This window comes from Crocodylus porosus, unplaced genomic scaffold (genome assembly GCF_001723895.1).
Source record: "Crocodylus porosus isolate Cpor-Errol unplaced genomic scaffold, CroPor_comp1, whole genome shotgun sequence".
Classification (NCBI taxonomy): Eukaryota; Metazoa; Chordata; order Crocodylia; family Crocodylidae; genus Crocodylus; species Crocodylus porosus.
In genome coordinates this window covers 114,645,751-114,658,382 of record NW_017728931.1, presented here as the reverse complement: position 1 = coordinate 114,658,382, position 12,632 = coordinate 114,645,751, and the positions used below count along the sequence as shown (strand labels likewise).

General features: G+C 37.6%; 1 protein-coding gene and 1 long non-coding RNA gene across 8 annotated transcripts in view; one reads left to right on the top strand and one right to left on the bottom strand.

The window, feature by feature from the left end:
* Nucleotides 1-12,632, top strand: part of FAM19A5 (family with sequence similarity 19 member A5, C-C motif chemokine like) — a 669,022-nt gene that overhangs the window by 568,693 nt on the left and 87,697 nt on the right. The window lies entirely within an intron of this gene.
* Nucleotides 1-12,632, bottom strand: part of LOC109315687 — a 20,272-nt gene that overhangs the window by 4,753 nt on the left and 2,887 nt on the right. Inside the window, exon 2 of the long non-coding RNA XR_002102584.1 lies at nucleotides 7,206-7,208. This is a non-coding gene — a long non-coding RNA (uncharacterized LOC109315687). The remainder of the gene's footprint in view (nucleotides 1-7,205; nucleotides 7,209-12,632) is intronic.

The following is a 12,632-nucleotide window of genomic DNA, read 5'->3' as shown; positions in this document are numbered from 1 at the left end:
AAGCTTATCCTAAGTTTGAGCTCACTAATACTTATCTATAGGGAATAGAGAGGGAGAGAAAAAGTCAGAAATAGTTGGGGAAGGGGAATGAATGCAATAAAAAAAAAAAACGGGGGGTTTTGCTACAACTGTACTTAAAGGCATAGTATGCATCCCTCAGGTTATGGTTAATTATTTGTTACACTACTATCAATACGCACCATTAGTTGTAATACTGCCATTTCCTAAATTTAGTGTGTTTTGCTTGAGACTCTTAATCTGTATATATTTCTGGCTAGATTCATCCCTACTATAACTATCTCCACTGAAATGAACAGAACATATGAATTTATCCCAACATGTAATGCTGGCTATTAGGCTCACTAATTATGTTGTACATGGTTTACTGAACTGCACTCTTTTTGTCTCTCCACTCATCTACATCATTAATCTTTTCATCCTTCTTAAAACCGATATGAAGATAAGCCTCCTGGCAGATGTTTAAAATTAGTTCTAGTGAATCAGGCCAAGAGAATGTTGGTGGTATGTTGTCCAGCTGTTTTATTCAAGTGGGTATTAAAATATTCATACCTACATCATTCTGTTGGCAATCCCATCCTAATATATTGCCAACTGGGTGTTTAGAGATCAATGCAGTTGTTCTGTAATGCAGAAAACTGTTGCCTGATTTACTCCAGGCTCCTCTTTTCATCCACATAGTAATAATGATGTGGTTTTATTTTAGGGAAGTGAAAAGAAAGCTGAGCCAAAAGTTCTTTCTACTTCCTTTTTCAAGCCTGATTTTACAATTAAAAAATAAAATCAATATTGAATTTTAAGGAAGGAGTACATTTTGTTGACAACTTTTTAATTGCACTGATCAGGGAAGAAAGAGAACTGACAAATAACATTCCATTTCTTTAACTGAAATGTTTTAAAGGCACAATCAATTAGGAAGAGGCTGCACAGGCATCCAACTAGGATGGTTTAGCAAGGAAGTCAGGTAGGTCCTTGTGGTCCTTTCCAACCCCATGATTCTATTAACAGAACTTGGAGTTTGCTTATTTTTTTCAGGTGAGGGGAGAGGTTGGCCAAATAAATGAGCAGTAAAATGAGGACATTGTATTCTAATAGACTTCCCATCCCTTCCTCACTTACATTATGCAGCTGTGGTAAAAAAAATAAGTGCCATTGTACATTTTATTGTAATGAATATCTGAAGTTACAGCATCAAGCACATTGCCAGTGACTCAGAGTACTAATATCTATATTGATACAAATATATAGATATCTATATTTTTGTGTGTGTGTATGTATACACACACACACACATACATACATGCACATTAATAAGTATTAATATATTATGATATATATTAATGCTTTGAGTAGCTGATGATGTGCTTGATGTTATAACTTCAAATAATCATTACAATCAAGTGTGTGTGTATGGGTGTGTGTGTAAAATATAGGGAAATATCAGAATAAAACAACATGATATTTCCTGGAGGGAAATGACCAGTACAAATAGGCATTATACATTGACTGCTATAGGCAGGCCTATATTCATATTAATGCTGAAATTCTTTTGTGAGGCCAGGTTCTGCATACCACCTGGCAGTGGAACATCAGAGAGAATTACAGCTAGATCTTCCAAAAAATGAAACAGATGCAGATCATGGTTTGTAGGATCCCTCGAGTTTTTGTGAGGAATCCGGGAAATACACATGACAGTGCTATCTGACCTACTTCATAGTGAGATCATGCATAATTTGAGGACTAAAAAAAAGCATCTTTTACAATCCCAACCTATGAAAAAATATATAGCCATACAGTATAAAAATATAATCAGTTCGTGTCTTTTGTAGAAGATTTTATTGATTAATAATGTAAAAATATTGGAAGTAAACTTTAAAAATCCCAGTTCACTGTTGAACCCTTCTTTTGGCCAATCTGTGATGTCTTTAGAAAACATAAGGTTGATCACATGAGCATTGCAAATATTTTCACCTTGATTTACAAGGCTTTACTCCAGCTATGGACTGCTCACAAATCAAATATTGGAGATTTGTGCCAACATCAACAGGAACAAAGACATATTGTACTGTGCTAAATACAGTACCAAATATGAATGTTCAGGACCAGTTTCTAAACTGTCAGCATCCTCATTAACAAAGTTGTTAAAGTTCTGTATACGTTAGTCAGAAAATAGTCTCCTAAATCTGCATCAAGGAAGAAGTGATTAACCCTAAATAGCCTCTTCCATAAGATATGATTTCCTTTAACTATTATTTAGTGTTTACACAAAGATAGTGAACCCATTTTTTTACTTGCACTGAAAATCTCTAACTGGCTGTCACCACATATGTCTATCAGGACACACTCGGGACCATAACAAGCAGGCAGCCTCTAGTCTTTAGCATTTGGATAGTCTACCACATGGCTTCACTTATAAGAGATATATCTCTCTAACTCGGTCCACAGACATTCACTCCTTCCAGGGTCATCAAGAAGCAAAAGGAAACCAAGCATAAATAACCTAACGTTAATTTAGGATAAGAGATTCTTCTCTCATAGATTCGCTCATAGGACCTGGTCCCAGTCAGTCCCACCCAAAAGTCTGCAACTGTAGCCCTAAAATTCAGTGTCCATGTCAATTCACTCTCTTTTCCATTAGGGTGAAAGCCACAAAGCAACTGTCACTTAAGAAGTCTTTTTTGTTAGCCAGCACTTCTCTAGGAACTGACAATTAAATGTCTGCCTTCCTACTTCATTCTCCAGTCCTCTACTTGCCTCCCAACTTCCACTACTTCCCAAAAGTCTGAAACTTCTCAAAGGTATGGCATAGTGCCCATAATGTGCCCACAATCATCTATTAACCCTTTCTTCACCTATATTGGCCATGTTATAACTTGTCACAGATTCACACTATATAAGAAAAAATAGGAATTTCATCTGTTAGTGGTATTACTGCAGCCATAACTGAGAATTGTTGACAGCCTCCCTCATATTCTCTTTTTTTCCTGTGACTTAGGTTTCAGTTATGGCATTCAGTTGTTTTCTTAGCACATGTGCACCAAACTTACCATGTTTAAGATTCATTAACATAATATAAGAACTTTAATGTTTCTATAAATAGTTTCATTTCAGTGGGATGTTGTTTAAGTCTTTTAAGAGCCAGTATTATGAGACAGAGACTCCACAACTCTCAGATTCTTTCTAGCTTGGGTATTCTGAAGAGTAGTTGGTTTAATGGTTGTACAAAAAAGTAACAAGTGCCATATCTTCTCACGTATTATGTGCACCTGTACCCCCAAAACCAGCTGGGAAAAATTGGGGTGTGCATTATAGGAAAGCAAAAGAGCTCCCCATGGGTCCCAAAATTTGGGAGGGGGGCAGGGCGTGGAGCAGTGGCAACATTAATTGGTAGCCACAGCAATTAATACTGCCACAACTCCCTCCCTTCCTCCCTCCCTCCCCCATCCTCTCCCCCCCCTTTCCCCTCCCCTTAACTTCCCTCCCTCCAAAAGACCTGTGGGGAGCTCCCTCCCTAAATGTGTGCTGGATTGTGACAGTAAGCAGGGTTGGTCCACGGCTAGACGCAAGATGCTGGGTCCAACTCAGCACACACCTCTGGACCCAGCTTGTGGCTCCAGAGGCCAGTATGCAGTCCTGGACTCAGCACACAACCCAGAGCCAGTGCTCAGAGTTGGCCCCTGCATGTAGCCCTAGTGCTAGCATTCAAAATTGGGTCCTGCCATGGTAGCATGCCAAATCAGACCCTACAGCACCAGACATCCCCACTGTTGGCATGCCATATCAGGCCCTGCCAGTTGGCTTCCCCTTGCTCACCAGATTAGGTCCACACAACCCCAGAGCTGACATGCTGAATTGGGCCCTGGGTGCACAGCCCTCAGCCCCAGCATGTGAGCCCCCAAGCTAGGGAAACCCCAAACCTCTGATACTTATCCATACTTTATGGTAACATAGGGTGCATATTATATTTGGAGAGTGTGTTATGTGTGAGAAAATACTAGGTTATATTTCTTCCTTTACTGTATATCATCCTTGAGTCATGTAATCTGATCCCAGAGGTCACACTTGAGATCCATTTGCTTAAATCATTTGTGTTCAGATCATTCTAGATACATTTTGAGGCTGCTGGCCCATCTCTCCATACTTTATATAGATAGCTCAGTGATTCTTACCACTAGAATTTGACGGTTCTGTCTAGAAGTCCAAATCTAAGCAACATAAAGCTGGTGCCATTTTATTTCTAGACCAGATTTGAGAAACACACAGCAAGTAAAAACCAAGAGACTCTTAATTTGTTCCTTTCAGGATCCAAATTTATAGGATTAGGACCTTAAAGTTTAGGTGAAGATGGTTTCTCTGGACAAAGAAGTCCCTAGTTAGTGTGAGGTGGCCTCACCATTTCCAGCATGTCTGAATCATGCCTACAAGATCAATTCCCCAGTTATTACAATCACAACTTACATCTTTTCTAATTATCCTCAGAAGGGCATAACAATGGTATCAGCAGTTTCATGTTTCCTGAGTCCATATTCAGGAAGAAGATGATTGATTTCTGATGAAAAAATACTATGTCCAGCATCTGCCACAACCTTACCAGTGTATCAAATACTTCATGCTGTAGTGTCTTATACCTGCTGAAGATGCCATCTCTAAGACTGAGTTCAGGCAGAGGTGTTTACTGGCTCACAAAAGGACTCGTAGTACACCAATCAATAAAGGACTTGTTCTTGATCTCCTTTCCTGCCTTATCATTGACAGCATCTCTAAACTGCTTAATCTCATCAGCACTCTGTGCTCTTTTGAGACAGTATAAACTTGACAAAGACTAATCAAGAAGCATCAATCTTCAATACATCCTTGCAAAGGTGTACATTCACATTTTATAAGGCAGAATAAAGGAGCAGTGACCTTGGTGAGCTTCCCATTGCTAAGAACTGGAATTCTTTGTTACCTTTCTTTGTTTGGGCACCCTTGGATCCTGTGCAGGTTGGTATTCTCAACTCACCAAAAGGTTTTCCTCTTTCTGGGGACAATGATCTATCTTTCAAAGCTGTGTAGGAAATAAAGCCCTCTTACAGTGGCCAGAGCATGTGGTACATGAAACAAATTCTAGACAAAAAGCAAAAAAGCCCCAAATGCCCAAGTTTTGTCTTAAGGATAGGTAACTCCTCTGTTTTTGTTTTTCTTTGCTTTTTAGATTGACAGTTTTCTTCTAAGATGAAATGAGGCTGTCATTTGCTTGCCTCATGGTGAAAGAATCTTCAGAGTGAGAGCGAGTTTTTAGCACGGTTGCAGCACATGGAGGCCTGTTATCAGCAAAAGCCTTTAAATGAATACATTTTTGCCCTCATTACTTATTTTGTTGAAGGGTTTATCTTTCCTTTTCCTAAATGTCAGCAGAAGTAGTCATAGTTCTCTTTTTATGAAGTGGAGAAGTGACTGGGGCAAAGGACATCACTGAAGAGTGGACCAAGAGACGAGGCAAAATGATTCGTATTGATGGTAGGTTGTTATTTCAGTACCCTTAGGAGAAGGTAAACTCTAAATTGTAGAAAATGTGAAAGAGTTGTTTCTGACACTGCACAAAGGAAGTAGTATTTTTAATGGTTTGGTATTTGTTTAGTTGTAAGAGCTATAAACCTACAACTGAACTGATTTTTTTTTTCTTTTAAAACCCCTCACATGGGCAGATTCTTGTTCTTGGATGCAAAGTAATTCAAGAATACAAATCTATTAATGTTATTGTAGGCTAAATCTGAAGATTTTTTTTCAGTTTGAGTAAGAACAACAGAATTTGTCTTACTCTAATAAGATTGAGTGCAGTCAATACATCACACTTTTAGAATAAAATCCTGGTTCTATTGAAGCCAAGACCCCCATTGTTGTCAATTAAGCTTGAATTTCACCCTTATATTCTAACTCAGCTAAAATGGATTACATCTGTCTTTCATTCACTACACCTTTAAGGTAAAAGTAAGTTTGTAAATGTAATTGTAATAGAATTCTATTTAATGTTAACAGTTAGCATCTTTAAGAAGGAATATTTCAGGAAGCTGTATGTTTTTTTGTTTAACTTCCAATACCGTATATTCTATAAAAAACCAATGAACAAACCCAAACAAACAAAAACAACTGTGTTCCATAGCAAATAGGGATTTAACATGAGAAATTGATGCACAGCAGTGATAGCTTGTTTTTTCACAGCCTTCTGAATTCCAATTTTCATAACTGTGTGTTTCTTTCCCAGCTTTACTATATTGTTCCTTGTTTGAATTTCCACAGTATGGTTTGGGTGATGGAAATCAGGAGACGTGAAAAACCCCAAGGGGGATGATACTATATCCCAAGTTATTAATCTTGAAGCCTCCCAGACCACAGAATTACTGTCTGATGGAGGTAATTTGTTCTTCTGGGCACTGGGCTAAAAGATTACTTTAACTTTTCAATTTCGTATTTCCCCATTCCCCCCCCCTTTTATTGTTTTGTAATCATAAATCACAAATTCTAATGTCATTCATTGAATTGTTATTGAATGGGAATAAGGATCCACTATTTTGCTTATTGTACCAAAAACAGGGTGTTTTCATTTTAACTGTGAAAAATGTTTTTTTATCACTGCAGATGTTAGCAGATTTATGCCATGTAAATTGTGTATGTGAATGGTATTCCAAAATGTTTTAATCAGTGTTTATTCTGTTATATTTTATTTACGTTTGCATTTCAAAATGTAAGAAAGTGAGATACAAAAAGTTACAAAATCATAGCCAAATTGAAATATAGTTTTCAAATTAACTATAAAGATATTCCTTTTAATTGAAAAATTTGATAAATGTATAGTATAACTATTCCATGGAGTCCTGCTTATTTGTTTAGAATAAAAACACGCTTGAAAATAGTTGCATTCTATAATTAAACCTCAAATGCTTTCTACCACATACTATACAGTGTATGTGATAGAAAGCATTTGAGGTTTAATAATAGAATGCAACTATTTTCAAGCATGTTTTTATTCTAAACAAATATTGTCTGAAGAAGTATACCTATGGCATGCATTCCTATACCCTATGACATGATATTTATTTTAAAAAGACAACTAATAGGAAAAAATCTAAGATTTTAATATGAACTCATGGAACAAAATATCAAAGTGTTCATTGACATTAAGATGTTATTTTTATTTTTTGGGGTACAATCTGAGGTGTCTACTTACAGCTAAATATATAGAGCCATTGCAGTGTGAGCAATATTTTTCAAGAAGAAAGGTGCTTTCTCTCCCCCTTTGGGTTGCTTTGGTAACAGCTAAATAAAAAAAATCCAACCCTTTTATATGGGAATAAGAGTGCTGACATGGAGTGTCATGCTGATATGACTGAGGCTATAGTGGTATAACTTGTAAAATATTCCCATATGGGCAACCTCTAAGAGAAACAGTTCTGAACAATGAGGCTGTTTGTTATGACTGGGTTTTATAAGTAATTTACAACTGTGCAAATAAGTGTGGAGTTCAAACTGGTCTCTAAACTTTGTCTTGACACATACCTGGCCTCATTCAATAACTGTAAATGGTATTAATAGATTAATGATTTTCAGAAAAAAACAGTTTTCAGTATATATTCTGAGTATTACTGCATGATGTACCATCCTTTTGAATCTCTTCCACAAACATCACATCGCTAAATCCAAATAAAATGAAATTCATGTTAGGCACATTAGCAAGTACAATTTAATTAAGTTAATAAATGTTTTCTGATTAAATTAGTATCCAAAAGAAGGATTTTTATGCCACATCATACATAATGGTCTTATGGAAATACAGGCTGTAACTGGTGAGGATCTACTTGACAGCCATTGAATATTTTTGTTTTGTAGGCTAGCATAACAGAACACTGCAAACCCTATTATGTTTTGTGTGGACTATTTTCTTTTATTTTTGTCACTTAAACATGTTCTAAAGCACTTAAATAGTCTTCATTTTTTCACTGGTATCAGTTACTTGCTTTAATTAGTTCTTTAACAAAGATTGGCCGTGTAAACTGTCAGTGAGGAAAAACTTGTATATGCGGATAAGTTTATAGAAGGAAGGTGTGTTAGCTTGATAAGATTAATGAGTGATAATAGGATTTATGTGTACAGACTTTGAAGCCTGTTGTATGAACACTGCATGACTGGTTCTATCACAGTTAGTATGAGTTTTGCTATGAATTTAATGCAGTCAGGCTTTCACCACTCAATTCACATGCTATCAAAGTAGATATTGTGGTTGCATCTATGAACCAGCTGAAATTGTGGCACTACTATGAAATGTGAATTTGCTGAAATGGCACCTTCGTACATAAGGGTATATGTTGAGGCTCATCTGAGCTACCTTATATTTGTTGTCTGTTCTATTCTGTATATGGAGTAACTGACATTCACAGTATTCTTGTCTTCTCTATGTATAAAACAATTCAGGCAAGGGTTAGACCTCCTGTTTTGAGTCAGACTGTTCCCCATTAGGCAGACAAGTGAATGTAGTCATAGCAAACATGCCTAGCTGACCTCGTGTGAAATTCTTATCATCATAAATTAGCATATAGTCTGCTGTGTGCTTCAGATATACCTCACTTTTGAGACATATCTGAATACTATATGTGAATTTCCTTTTTCTTTGTTATTCAGTGTTTTCACGTTAATGGTTTATTCTAAAACTGTTTTTCCATCTATATATAAGTGGGTAGATTTAGCACAATATTAAATCTATCACCTGCAATCATTAAATAAGTAGAGTTCTTAAGGGGGAGCAATTTCACACAAGTTCAAAAGTACTTTAGTGCTAGGGACAGAAATTATACATAAACTGGTATAAGTGATTGGAAACTAGTTCAAATCTGTAACAAAACACAAGTTCAGTGCACATAAATCATTTTCAAAATGGTAAAAAACAGACTATTTAAGATAAACCTGGATGGATGTAGTATCAGACTTAACTGGTTTAAATTAAATCAGATTATTGAATTTCTGTGTCAGATCCCCTCCAGATTCAAGTTAACTCATGGTGTCTAGCATCCCAACATGCTTTGCACCTCTACAACCCCTTCTTTCCCCCCCAGACTTCCAGGGTGGGTGGGCAGGCTAACCTTGGCCCAAGCTATCTGCTACAGCTGAGCAGGGAGTCGTACTCTGGTGTCCTTTGGCTTCTGGCCTGGGCCCTGTAGGCATGCGGCTGCATTTCCAGAATCAAAAGTGAATGTCTGTTCACTTGCTTATTGATTCAATGTACACAATTTAGACTAACCTGCAAACATGGAATTGGTTCACCCTTGAGCTTTTTGACTGTCTGTGCTTAGCCTCAGTGCATAAGGCAAAAAAGATGAAAACATAGCTAAGGAACTACCATACTTACCATGCACAGACAAAGCTTATATCTTTAAAATGCTCTGTATGATATGAAAGCTGCCTTTGAATATATACATTACTAACACTGCAGGTAATGGCTTAGCAGACAACATATGCAGATAGTGACTTTCACAGTCTTTCAGGGATAATATTTGTACAAGGATGAACTGTTCTTGAACAGTGTCTCCAATGAGCTAAACACATTCAAGCATTCTGTCAGTATCGGTCCTTCTGTTTTACCTCTTTTTGTCTTGAACAAAGGTGTTTCTGTGCCCAAATTAAGAAAACTCCAGTACCTTCCTTACATAATTTCTAATGTCCTTCTCCAGTCTTCAAGTGCATCACTTCCCCAGGTCTTCCACTCTACCAATGGAGAAGTTTAAGTCAATTTGATTGGTAAATTTCTATTAGTGGTAAAACCAACAAGAACATACACACATCCCTCCTTTGACAACCTGCCTCCCTACACTGCAGGATAGAATATAGCATTTTATATTATGGGGAAGTTGATTTAATGTAAATCTTTTATGGGGCAAACACCTTATTAAGGCTGATAACAAAAACTATATCTTCCCAGTTCTTCCCTTTTTTGTGAAAAAAATGTTCTGTAATTGGGGTTTTTTAAGGATTTATGTTTCAGTACTTTAGTTTCCAAGAAAGAATGGTGAAAATTTAAGATATGCCTTATTATTTTTCAACTTTGACCACTATGCTTCATTTTTCTCACCTTGCCATGCAATACTGCCACTTTGCACAGGCATTGATGCTCACCCAGATCAAAGTGAATTATACTAGTTCTAAGGCACCTGCAATTTTGCATACCTCTCCATTTGTATTTGTTGTATTTGGGTCAATAGGTGTAAGAGAGACAGAAGAAAGAAAAGGGAAGACAAGAAAAACAAAAAAGTATTCTTGCACTGTAGGGTCATAATTGTGTATATATTAGCCATATACAGATATTCAGTTTCTGTTGGGGGAATCACTGCTCTCCTAATAGAAACTACAAGCATGCAGATGTACAGGATTTTTCTCCCAGGGCAAAAATGGCTCGTCGAAGAAAAAAAAAGCCTGGGAACAATGAGGGTTAAATTACTCCTGGGAGCATTTCTCCTGGGAGAGCAAATATCTGTACACTTTCCCTTTTGAAATAAGCCACAACACAGTCTTCCAGCACCATAGGGTGATTTGTTCCCCAACCTTCCCAGCTGGGGAAACAGTGTTTCATTCAGGTTGGAATCTGGTGCTTTAGCTGGGAAGAGAGCAGAACATGATCTTGTTACAAACCCCACATTGTGCCTGCAGGTAGAAAGAGGTTGTTCAGCCAATCAGGGCTGCCCTGTACACTGCTGCTATCTGTCTCCAGGCAGACTGAGAGAGCCTGTAAAATGCATTGAAATATGTATGCAGAGGCCCCCTTACTGTGCAGCATCAGCAGTGCAAGCTATCTACTCTTTAAGGGCTAATCATTCAAATACCTATTCTGGCATTTCCAGATAAGCTTTTTTTTTTTTTTACAAGAGAAACAAATCCAGGAGGATTCTTCCACATCATTTGAACACATGTACACAGCCATTCCTGCAAATATTCAAACCAGGAGTACTGGTTTCACTGATTGCAACAAGGCTTCTCATAGTAGTAGGTAATGTGATAGCAAAGTGTTCAACATGCCTTCCTTTGGCTTTATAGACATAAATTCAAGTTTTGTTGTTGACTTATATGAAGCCCCCCAAGTCTATCCAGTATGACATTGTTAACTAGTCAGCTGGCCTTGGAATCAAAGGCAGCCAGATGTAATACTGCAATACTGCAGTACTGCAATACTGTGTGCCATTGGCTACAGAAACTAGTGTGTGTTAGCCACTTGAGCATAGCAGCCACTAATGCTAGTGAAGACCTCTGATCTTGACTCACGATAGTAAAATTAAGTACTATGAAGTGTTTGTAAGATCAGAGAGTAACTCATGGAACTAACTTTCCTGTTGTGCTATGCTTTCTCTTTGTATATTAGCATAATGCACTCTAGTTTTGTAAGACACCAAATGTAGAGATTTTTATGTATAGCAGATTAATACTTTCCCTCACATGGACTGGGTAATATAATTTACCTCTTCTCCTGCCCTATTGCAGGATTGTATCTGGGTACATATTTTATATGTATTATATATCTTTTACTAGTCTACTGGCCAGTTCACGTCTGCTTCTGCAAACAGAAATCAAATAAGCAGTGAACTGAAGTCCACAAAAATAAATGATAGGTGTGTATCTGACAGAAATCTGAATATTTTGTATATTGCAAATCTAAATTTGATCAATCACAAAATTCATTTTCTAAAATATGAAAGGTTCCTATTTACATTTTATGCTAGGCATGGAGCTGGTGTTTTACTACCAACTCAGAGCTGTGTTTCTCCTTGACTTGGATATCACAATAGAAAGGACCATCTCAGTGTTTAGTATATTGTAATTTTATTACTGCAGAGCAGAGTATAAGGGGAATTGATCATTTTTCTTCTCTTCCCCTTGTGGTTTAGCTGTTGGCAGGTCATCTTGCTACATACAGAGACTGATTGATCTCTCACCACATGGAAATGGCAGGTGCTTGTTAAGCCCTCAGTGGGACTTCCTTCAGTCTCTAGTGCTTTCCCTTTTTCCACCAATATTGTTTAAATACTCTTTTTCCTGGTTTCAGCCTTTAACCAGTGAAATAAAGAGATTTTACAAAATATCCCACATATTTAGTGTTTTAAGTTATTCTATGTTAATATGGTCATAAACATGTTGCACTGAAAAGGTTAGTTGAGTTCCTGCCTAGGTAATTTGTTGCTATTGTCTAGATTAAAGTATATGTTAGGGCTGTGCAAAGCTTCAGGGGCTGTTTCAATTTGGAGGAGATTCAGCCCGATTCAGAGGCCAAATCTCTGAATCAGAGTCAATCATGAGACCAATACAAAGGTCTGAATCAATTTGCAACTCTCCAAATTGATTCAGAAATGATTCAGAGATTTGGGCAGTCCCTGCTCACTGCTGCGAGGAGCTGGATCTGGATTCCAAGCTGGTAAGTAGGGGGTGGGGGAGAGCAGGAGGAGGAGGAAGGGGACCATGTGGGGATTCCCAACCAGGCCCCATCCCCTGCCTGCTCCCTCAGCCCCCATGAGTGCCCCCAACCACTTTCCCAGCTGCACGCTCCACCCTGATTGTCCTGCCTGGCCCCAACTCCCAGTTCTTTAAAAAAAAAAAAAAAA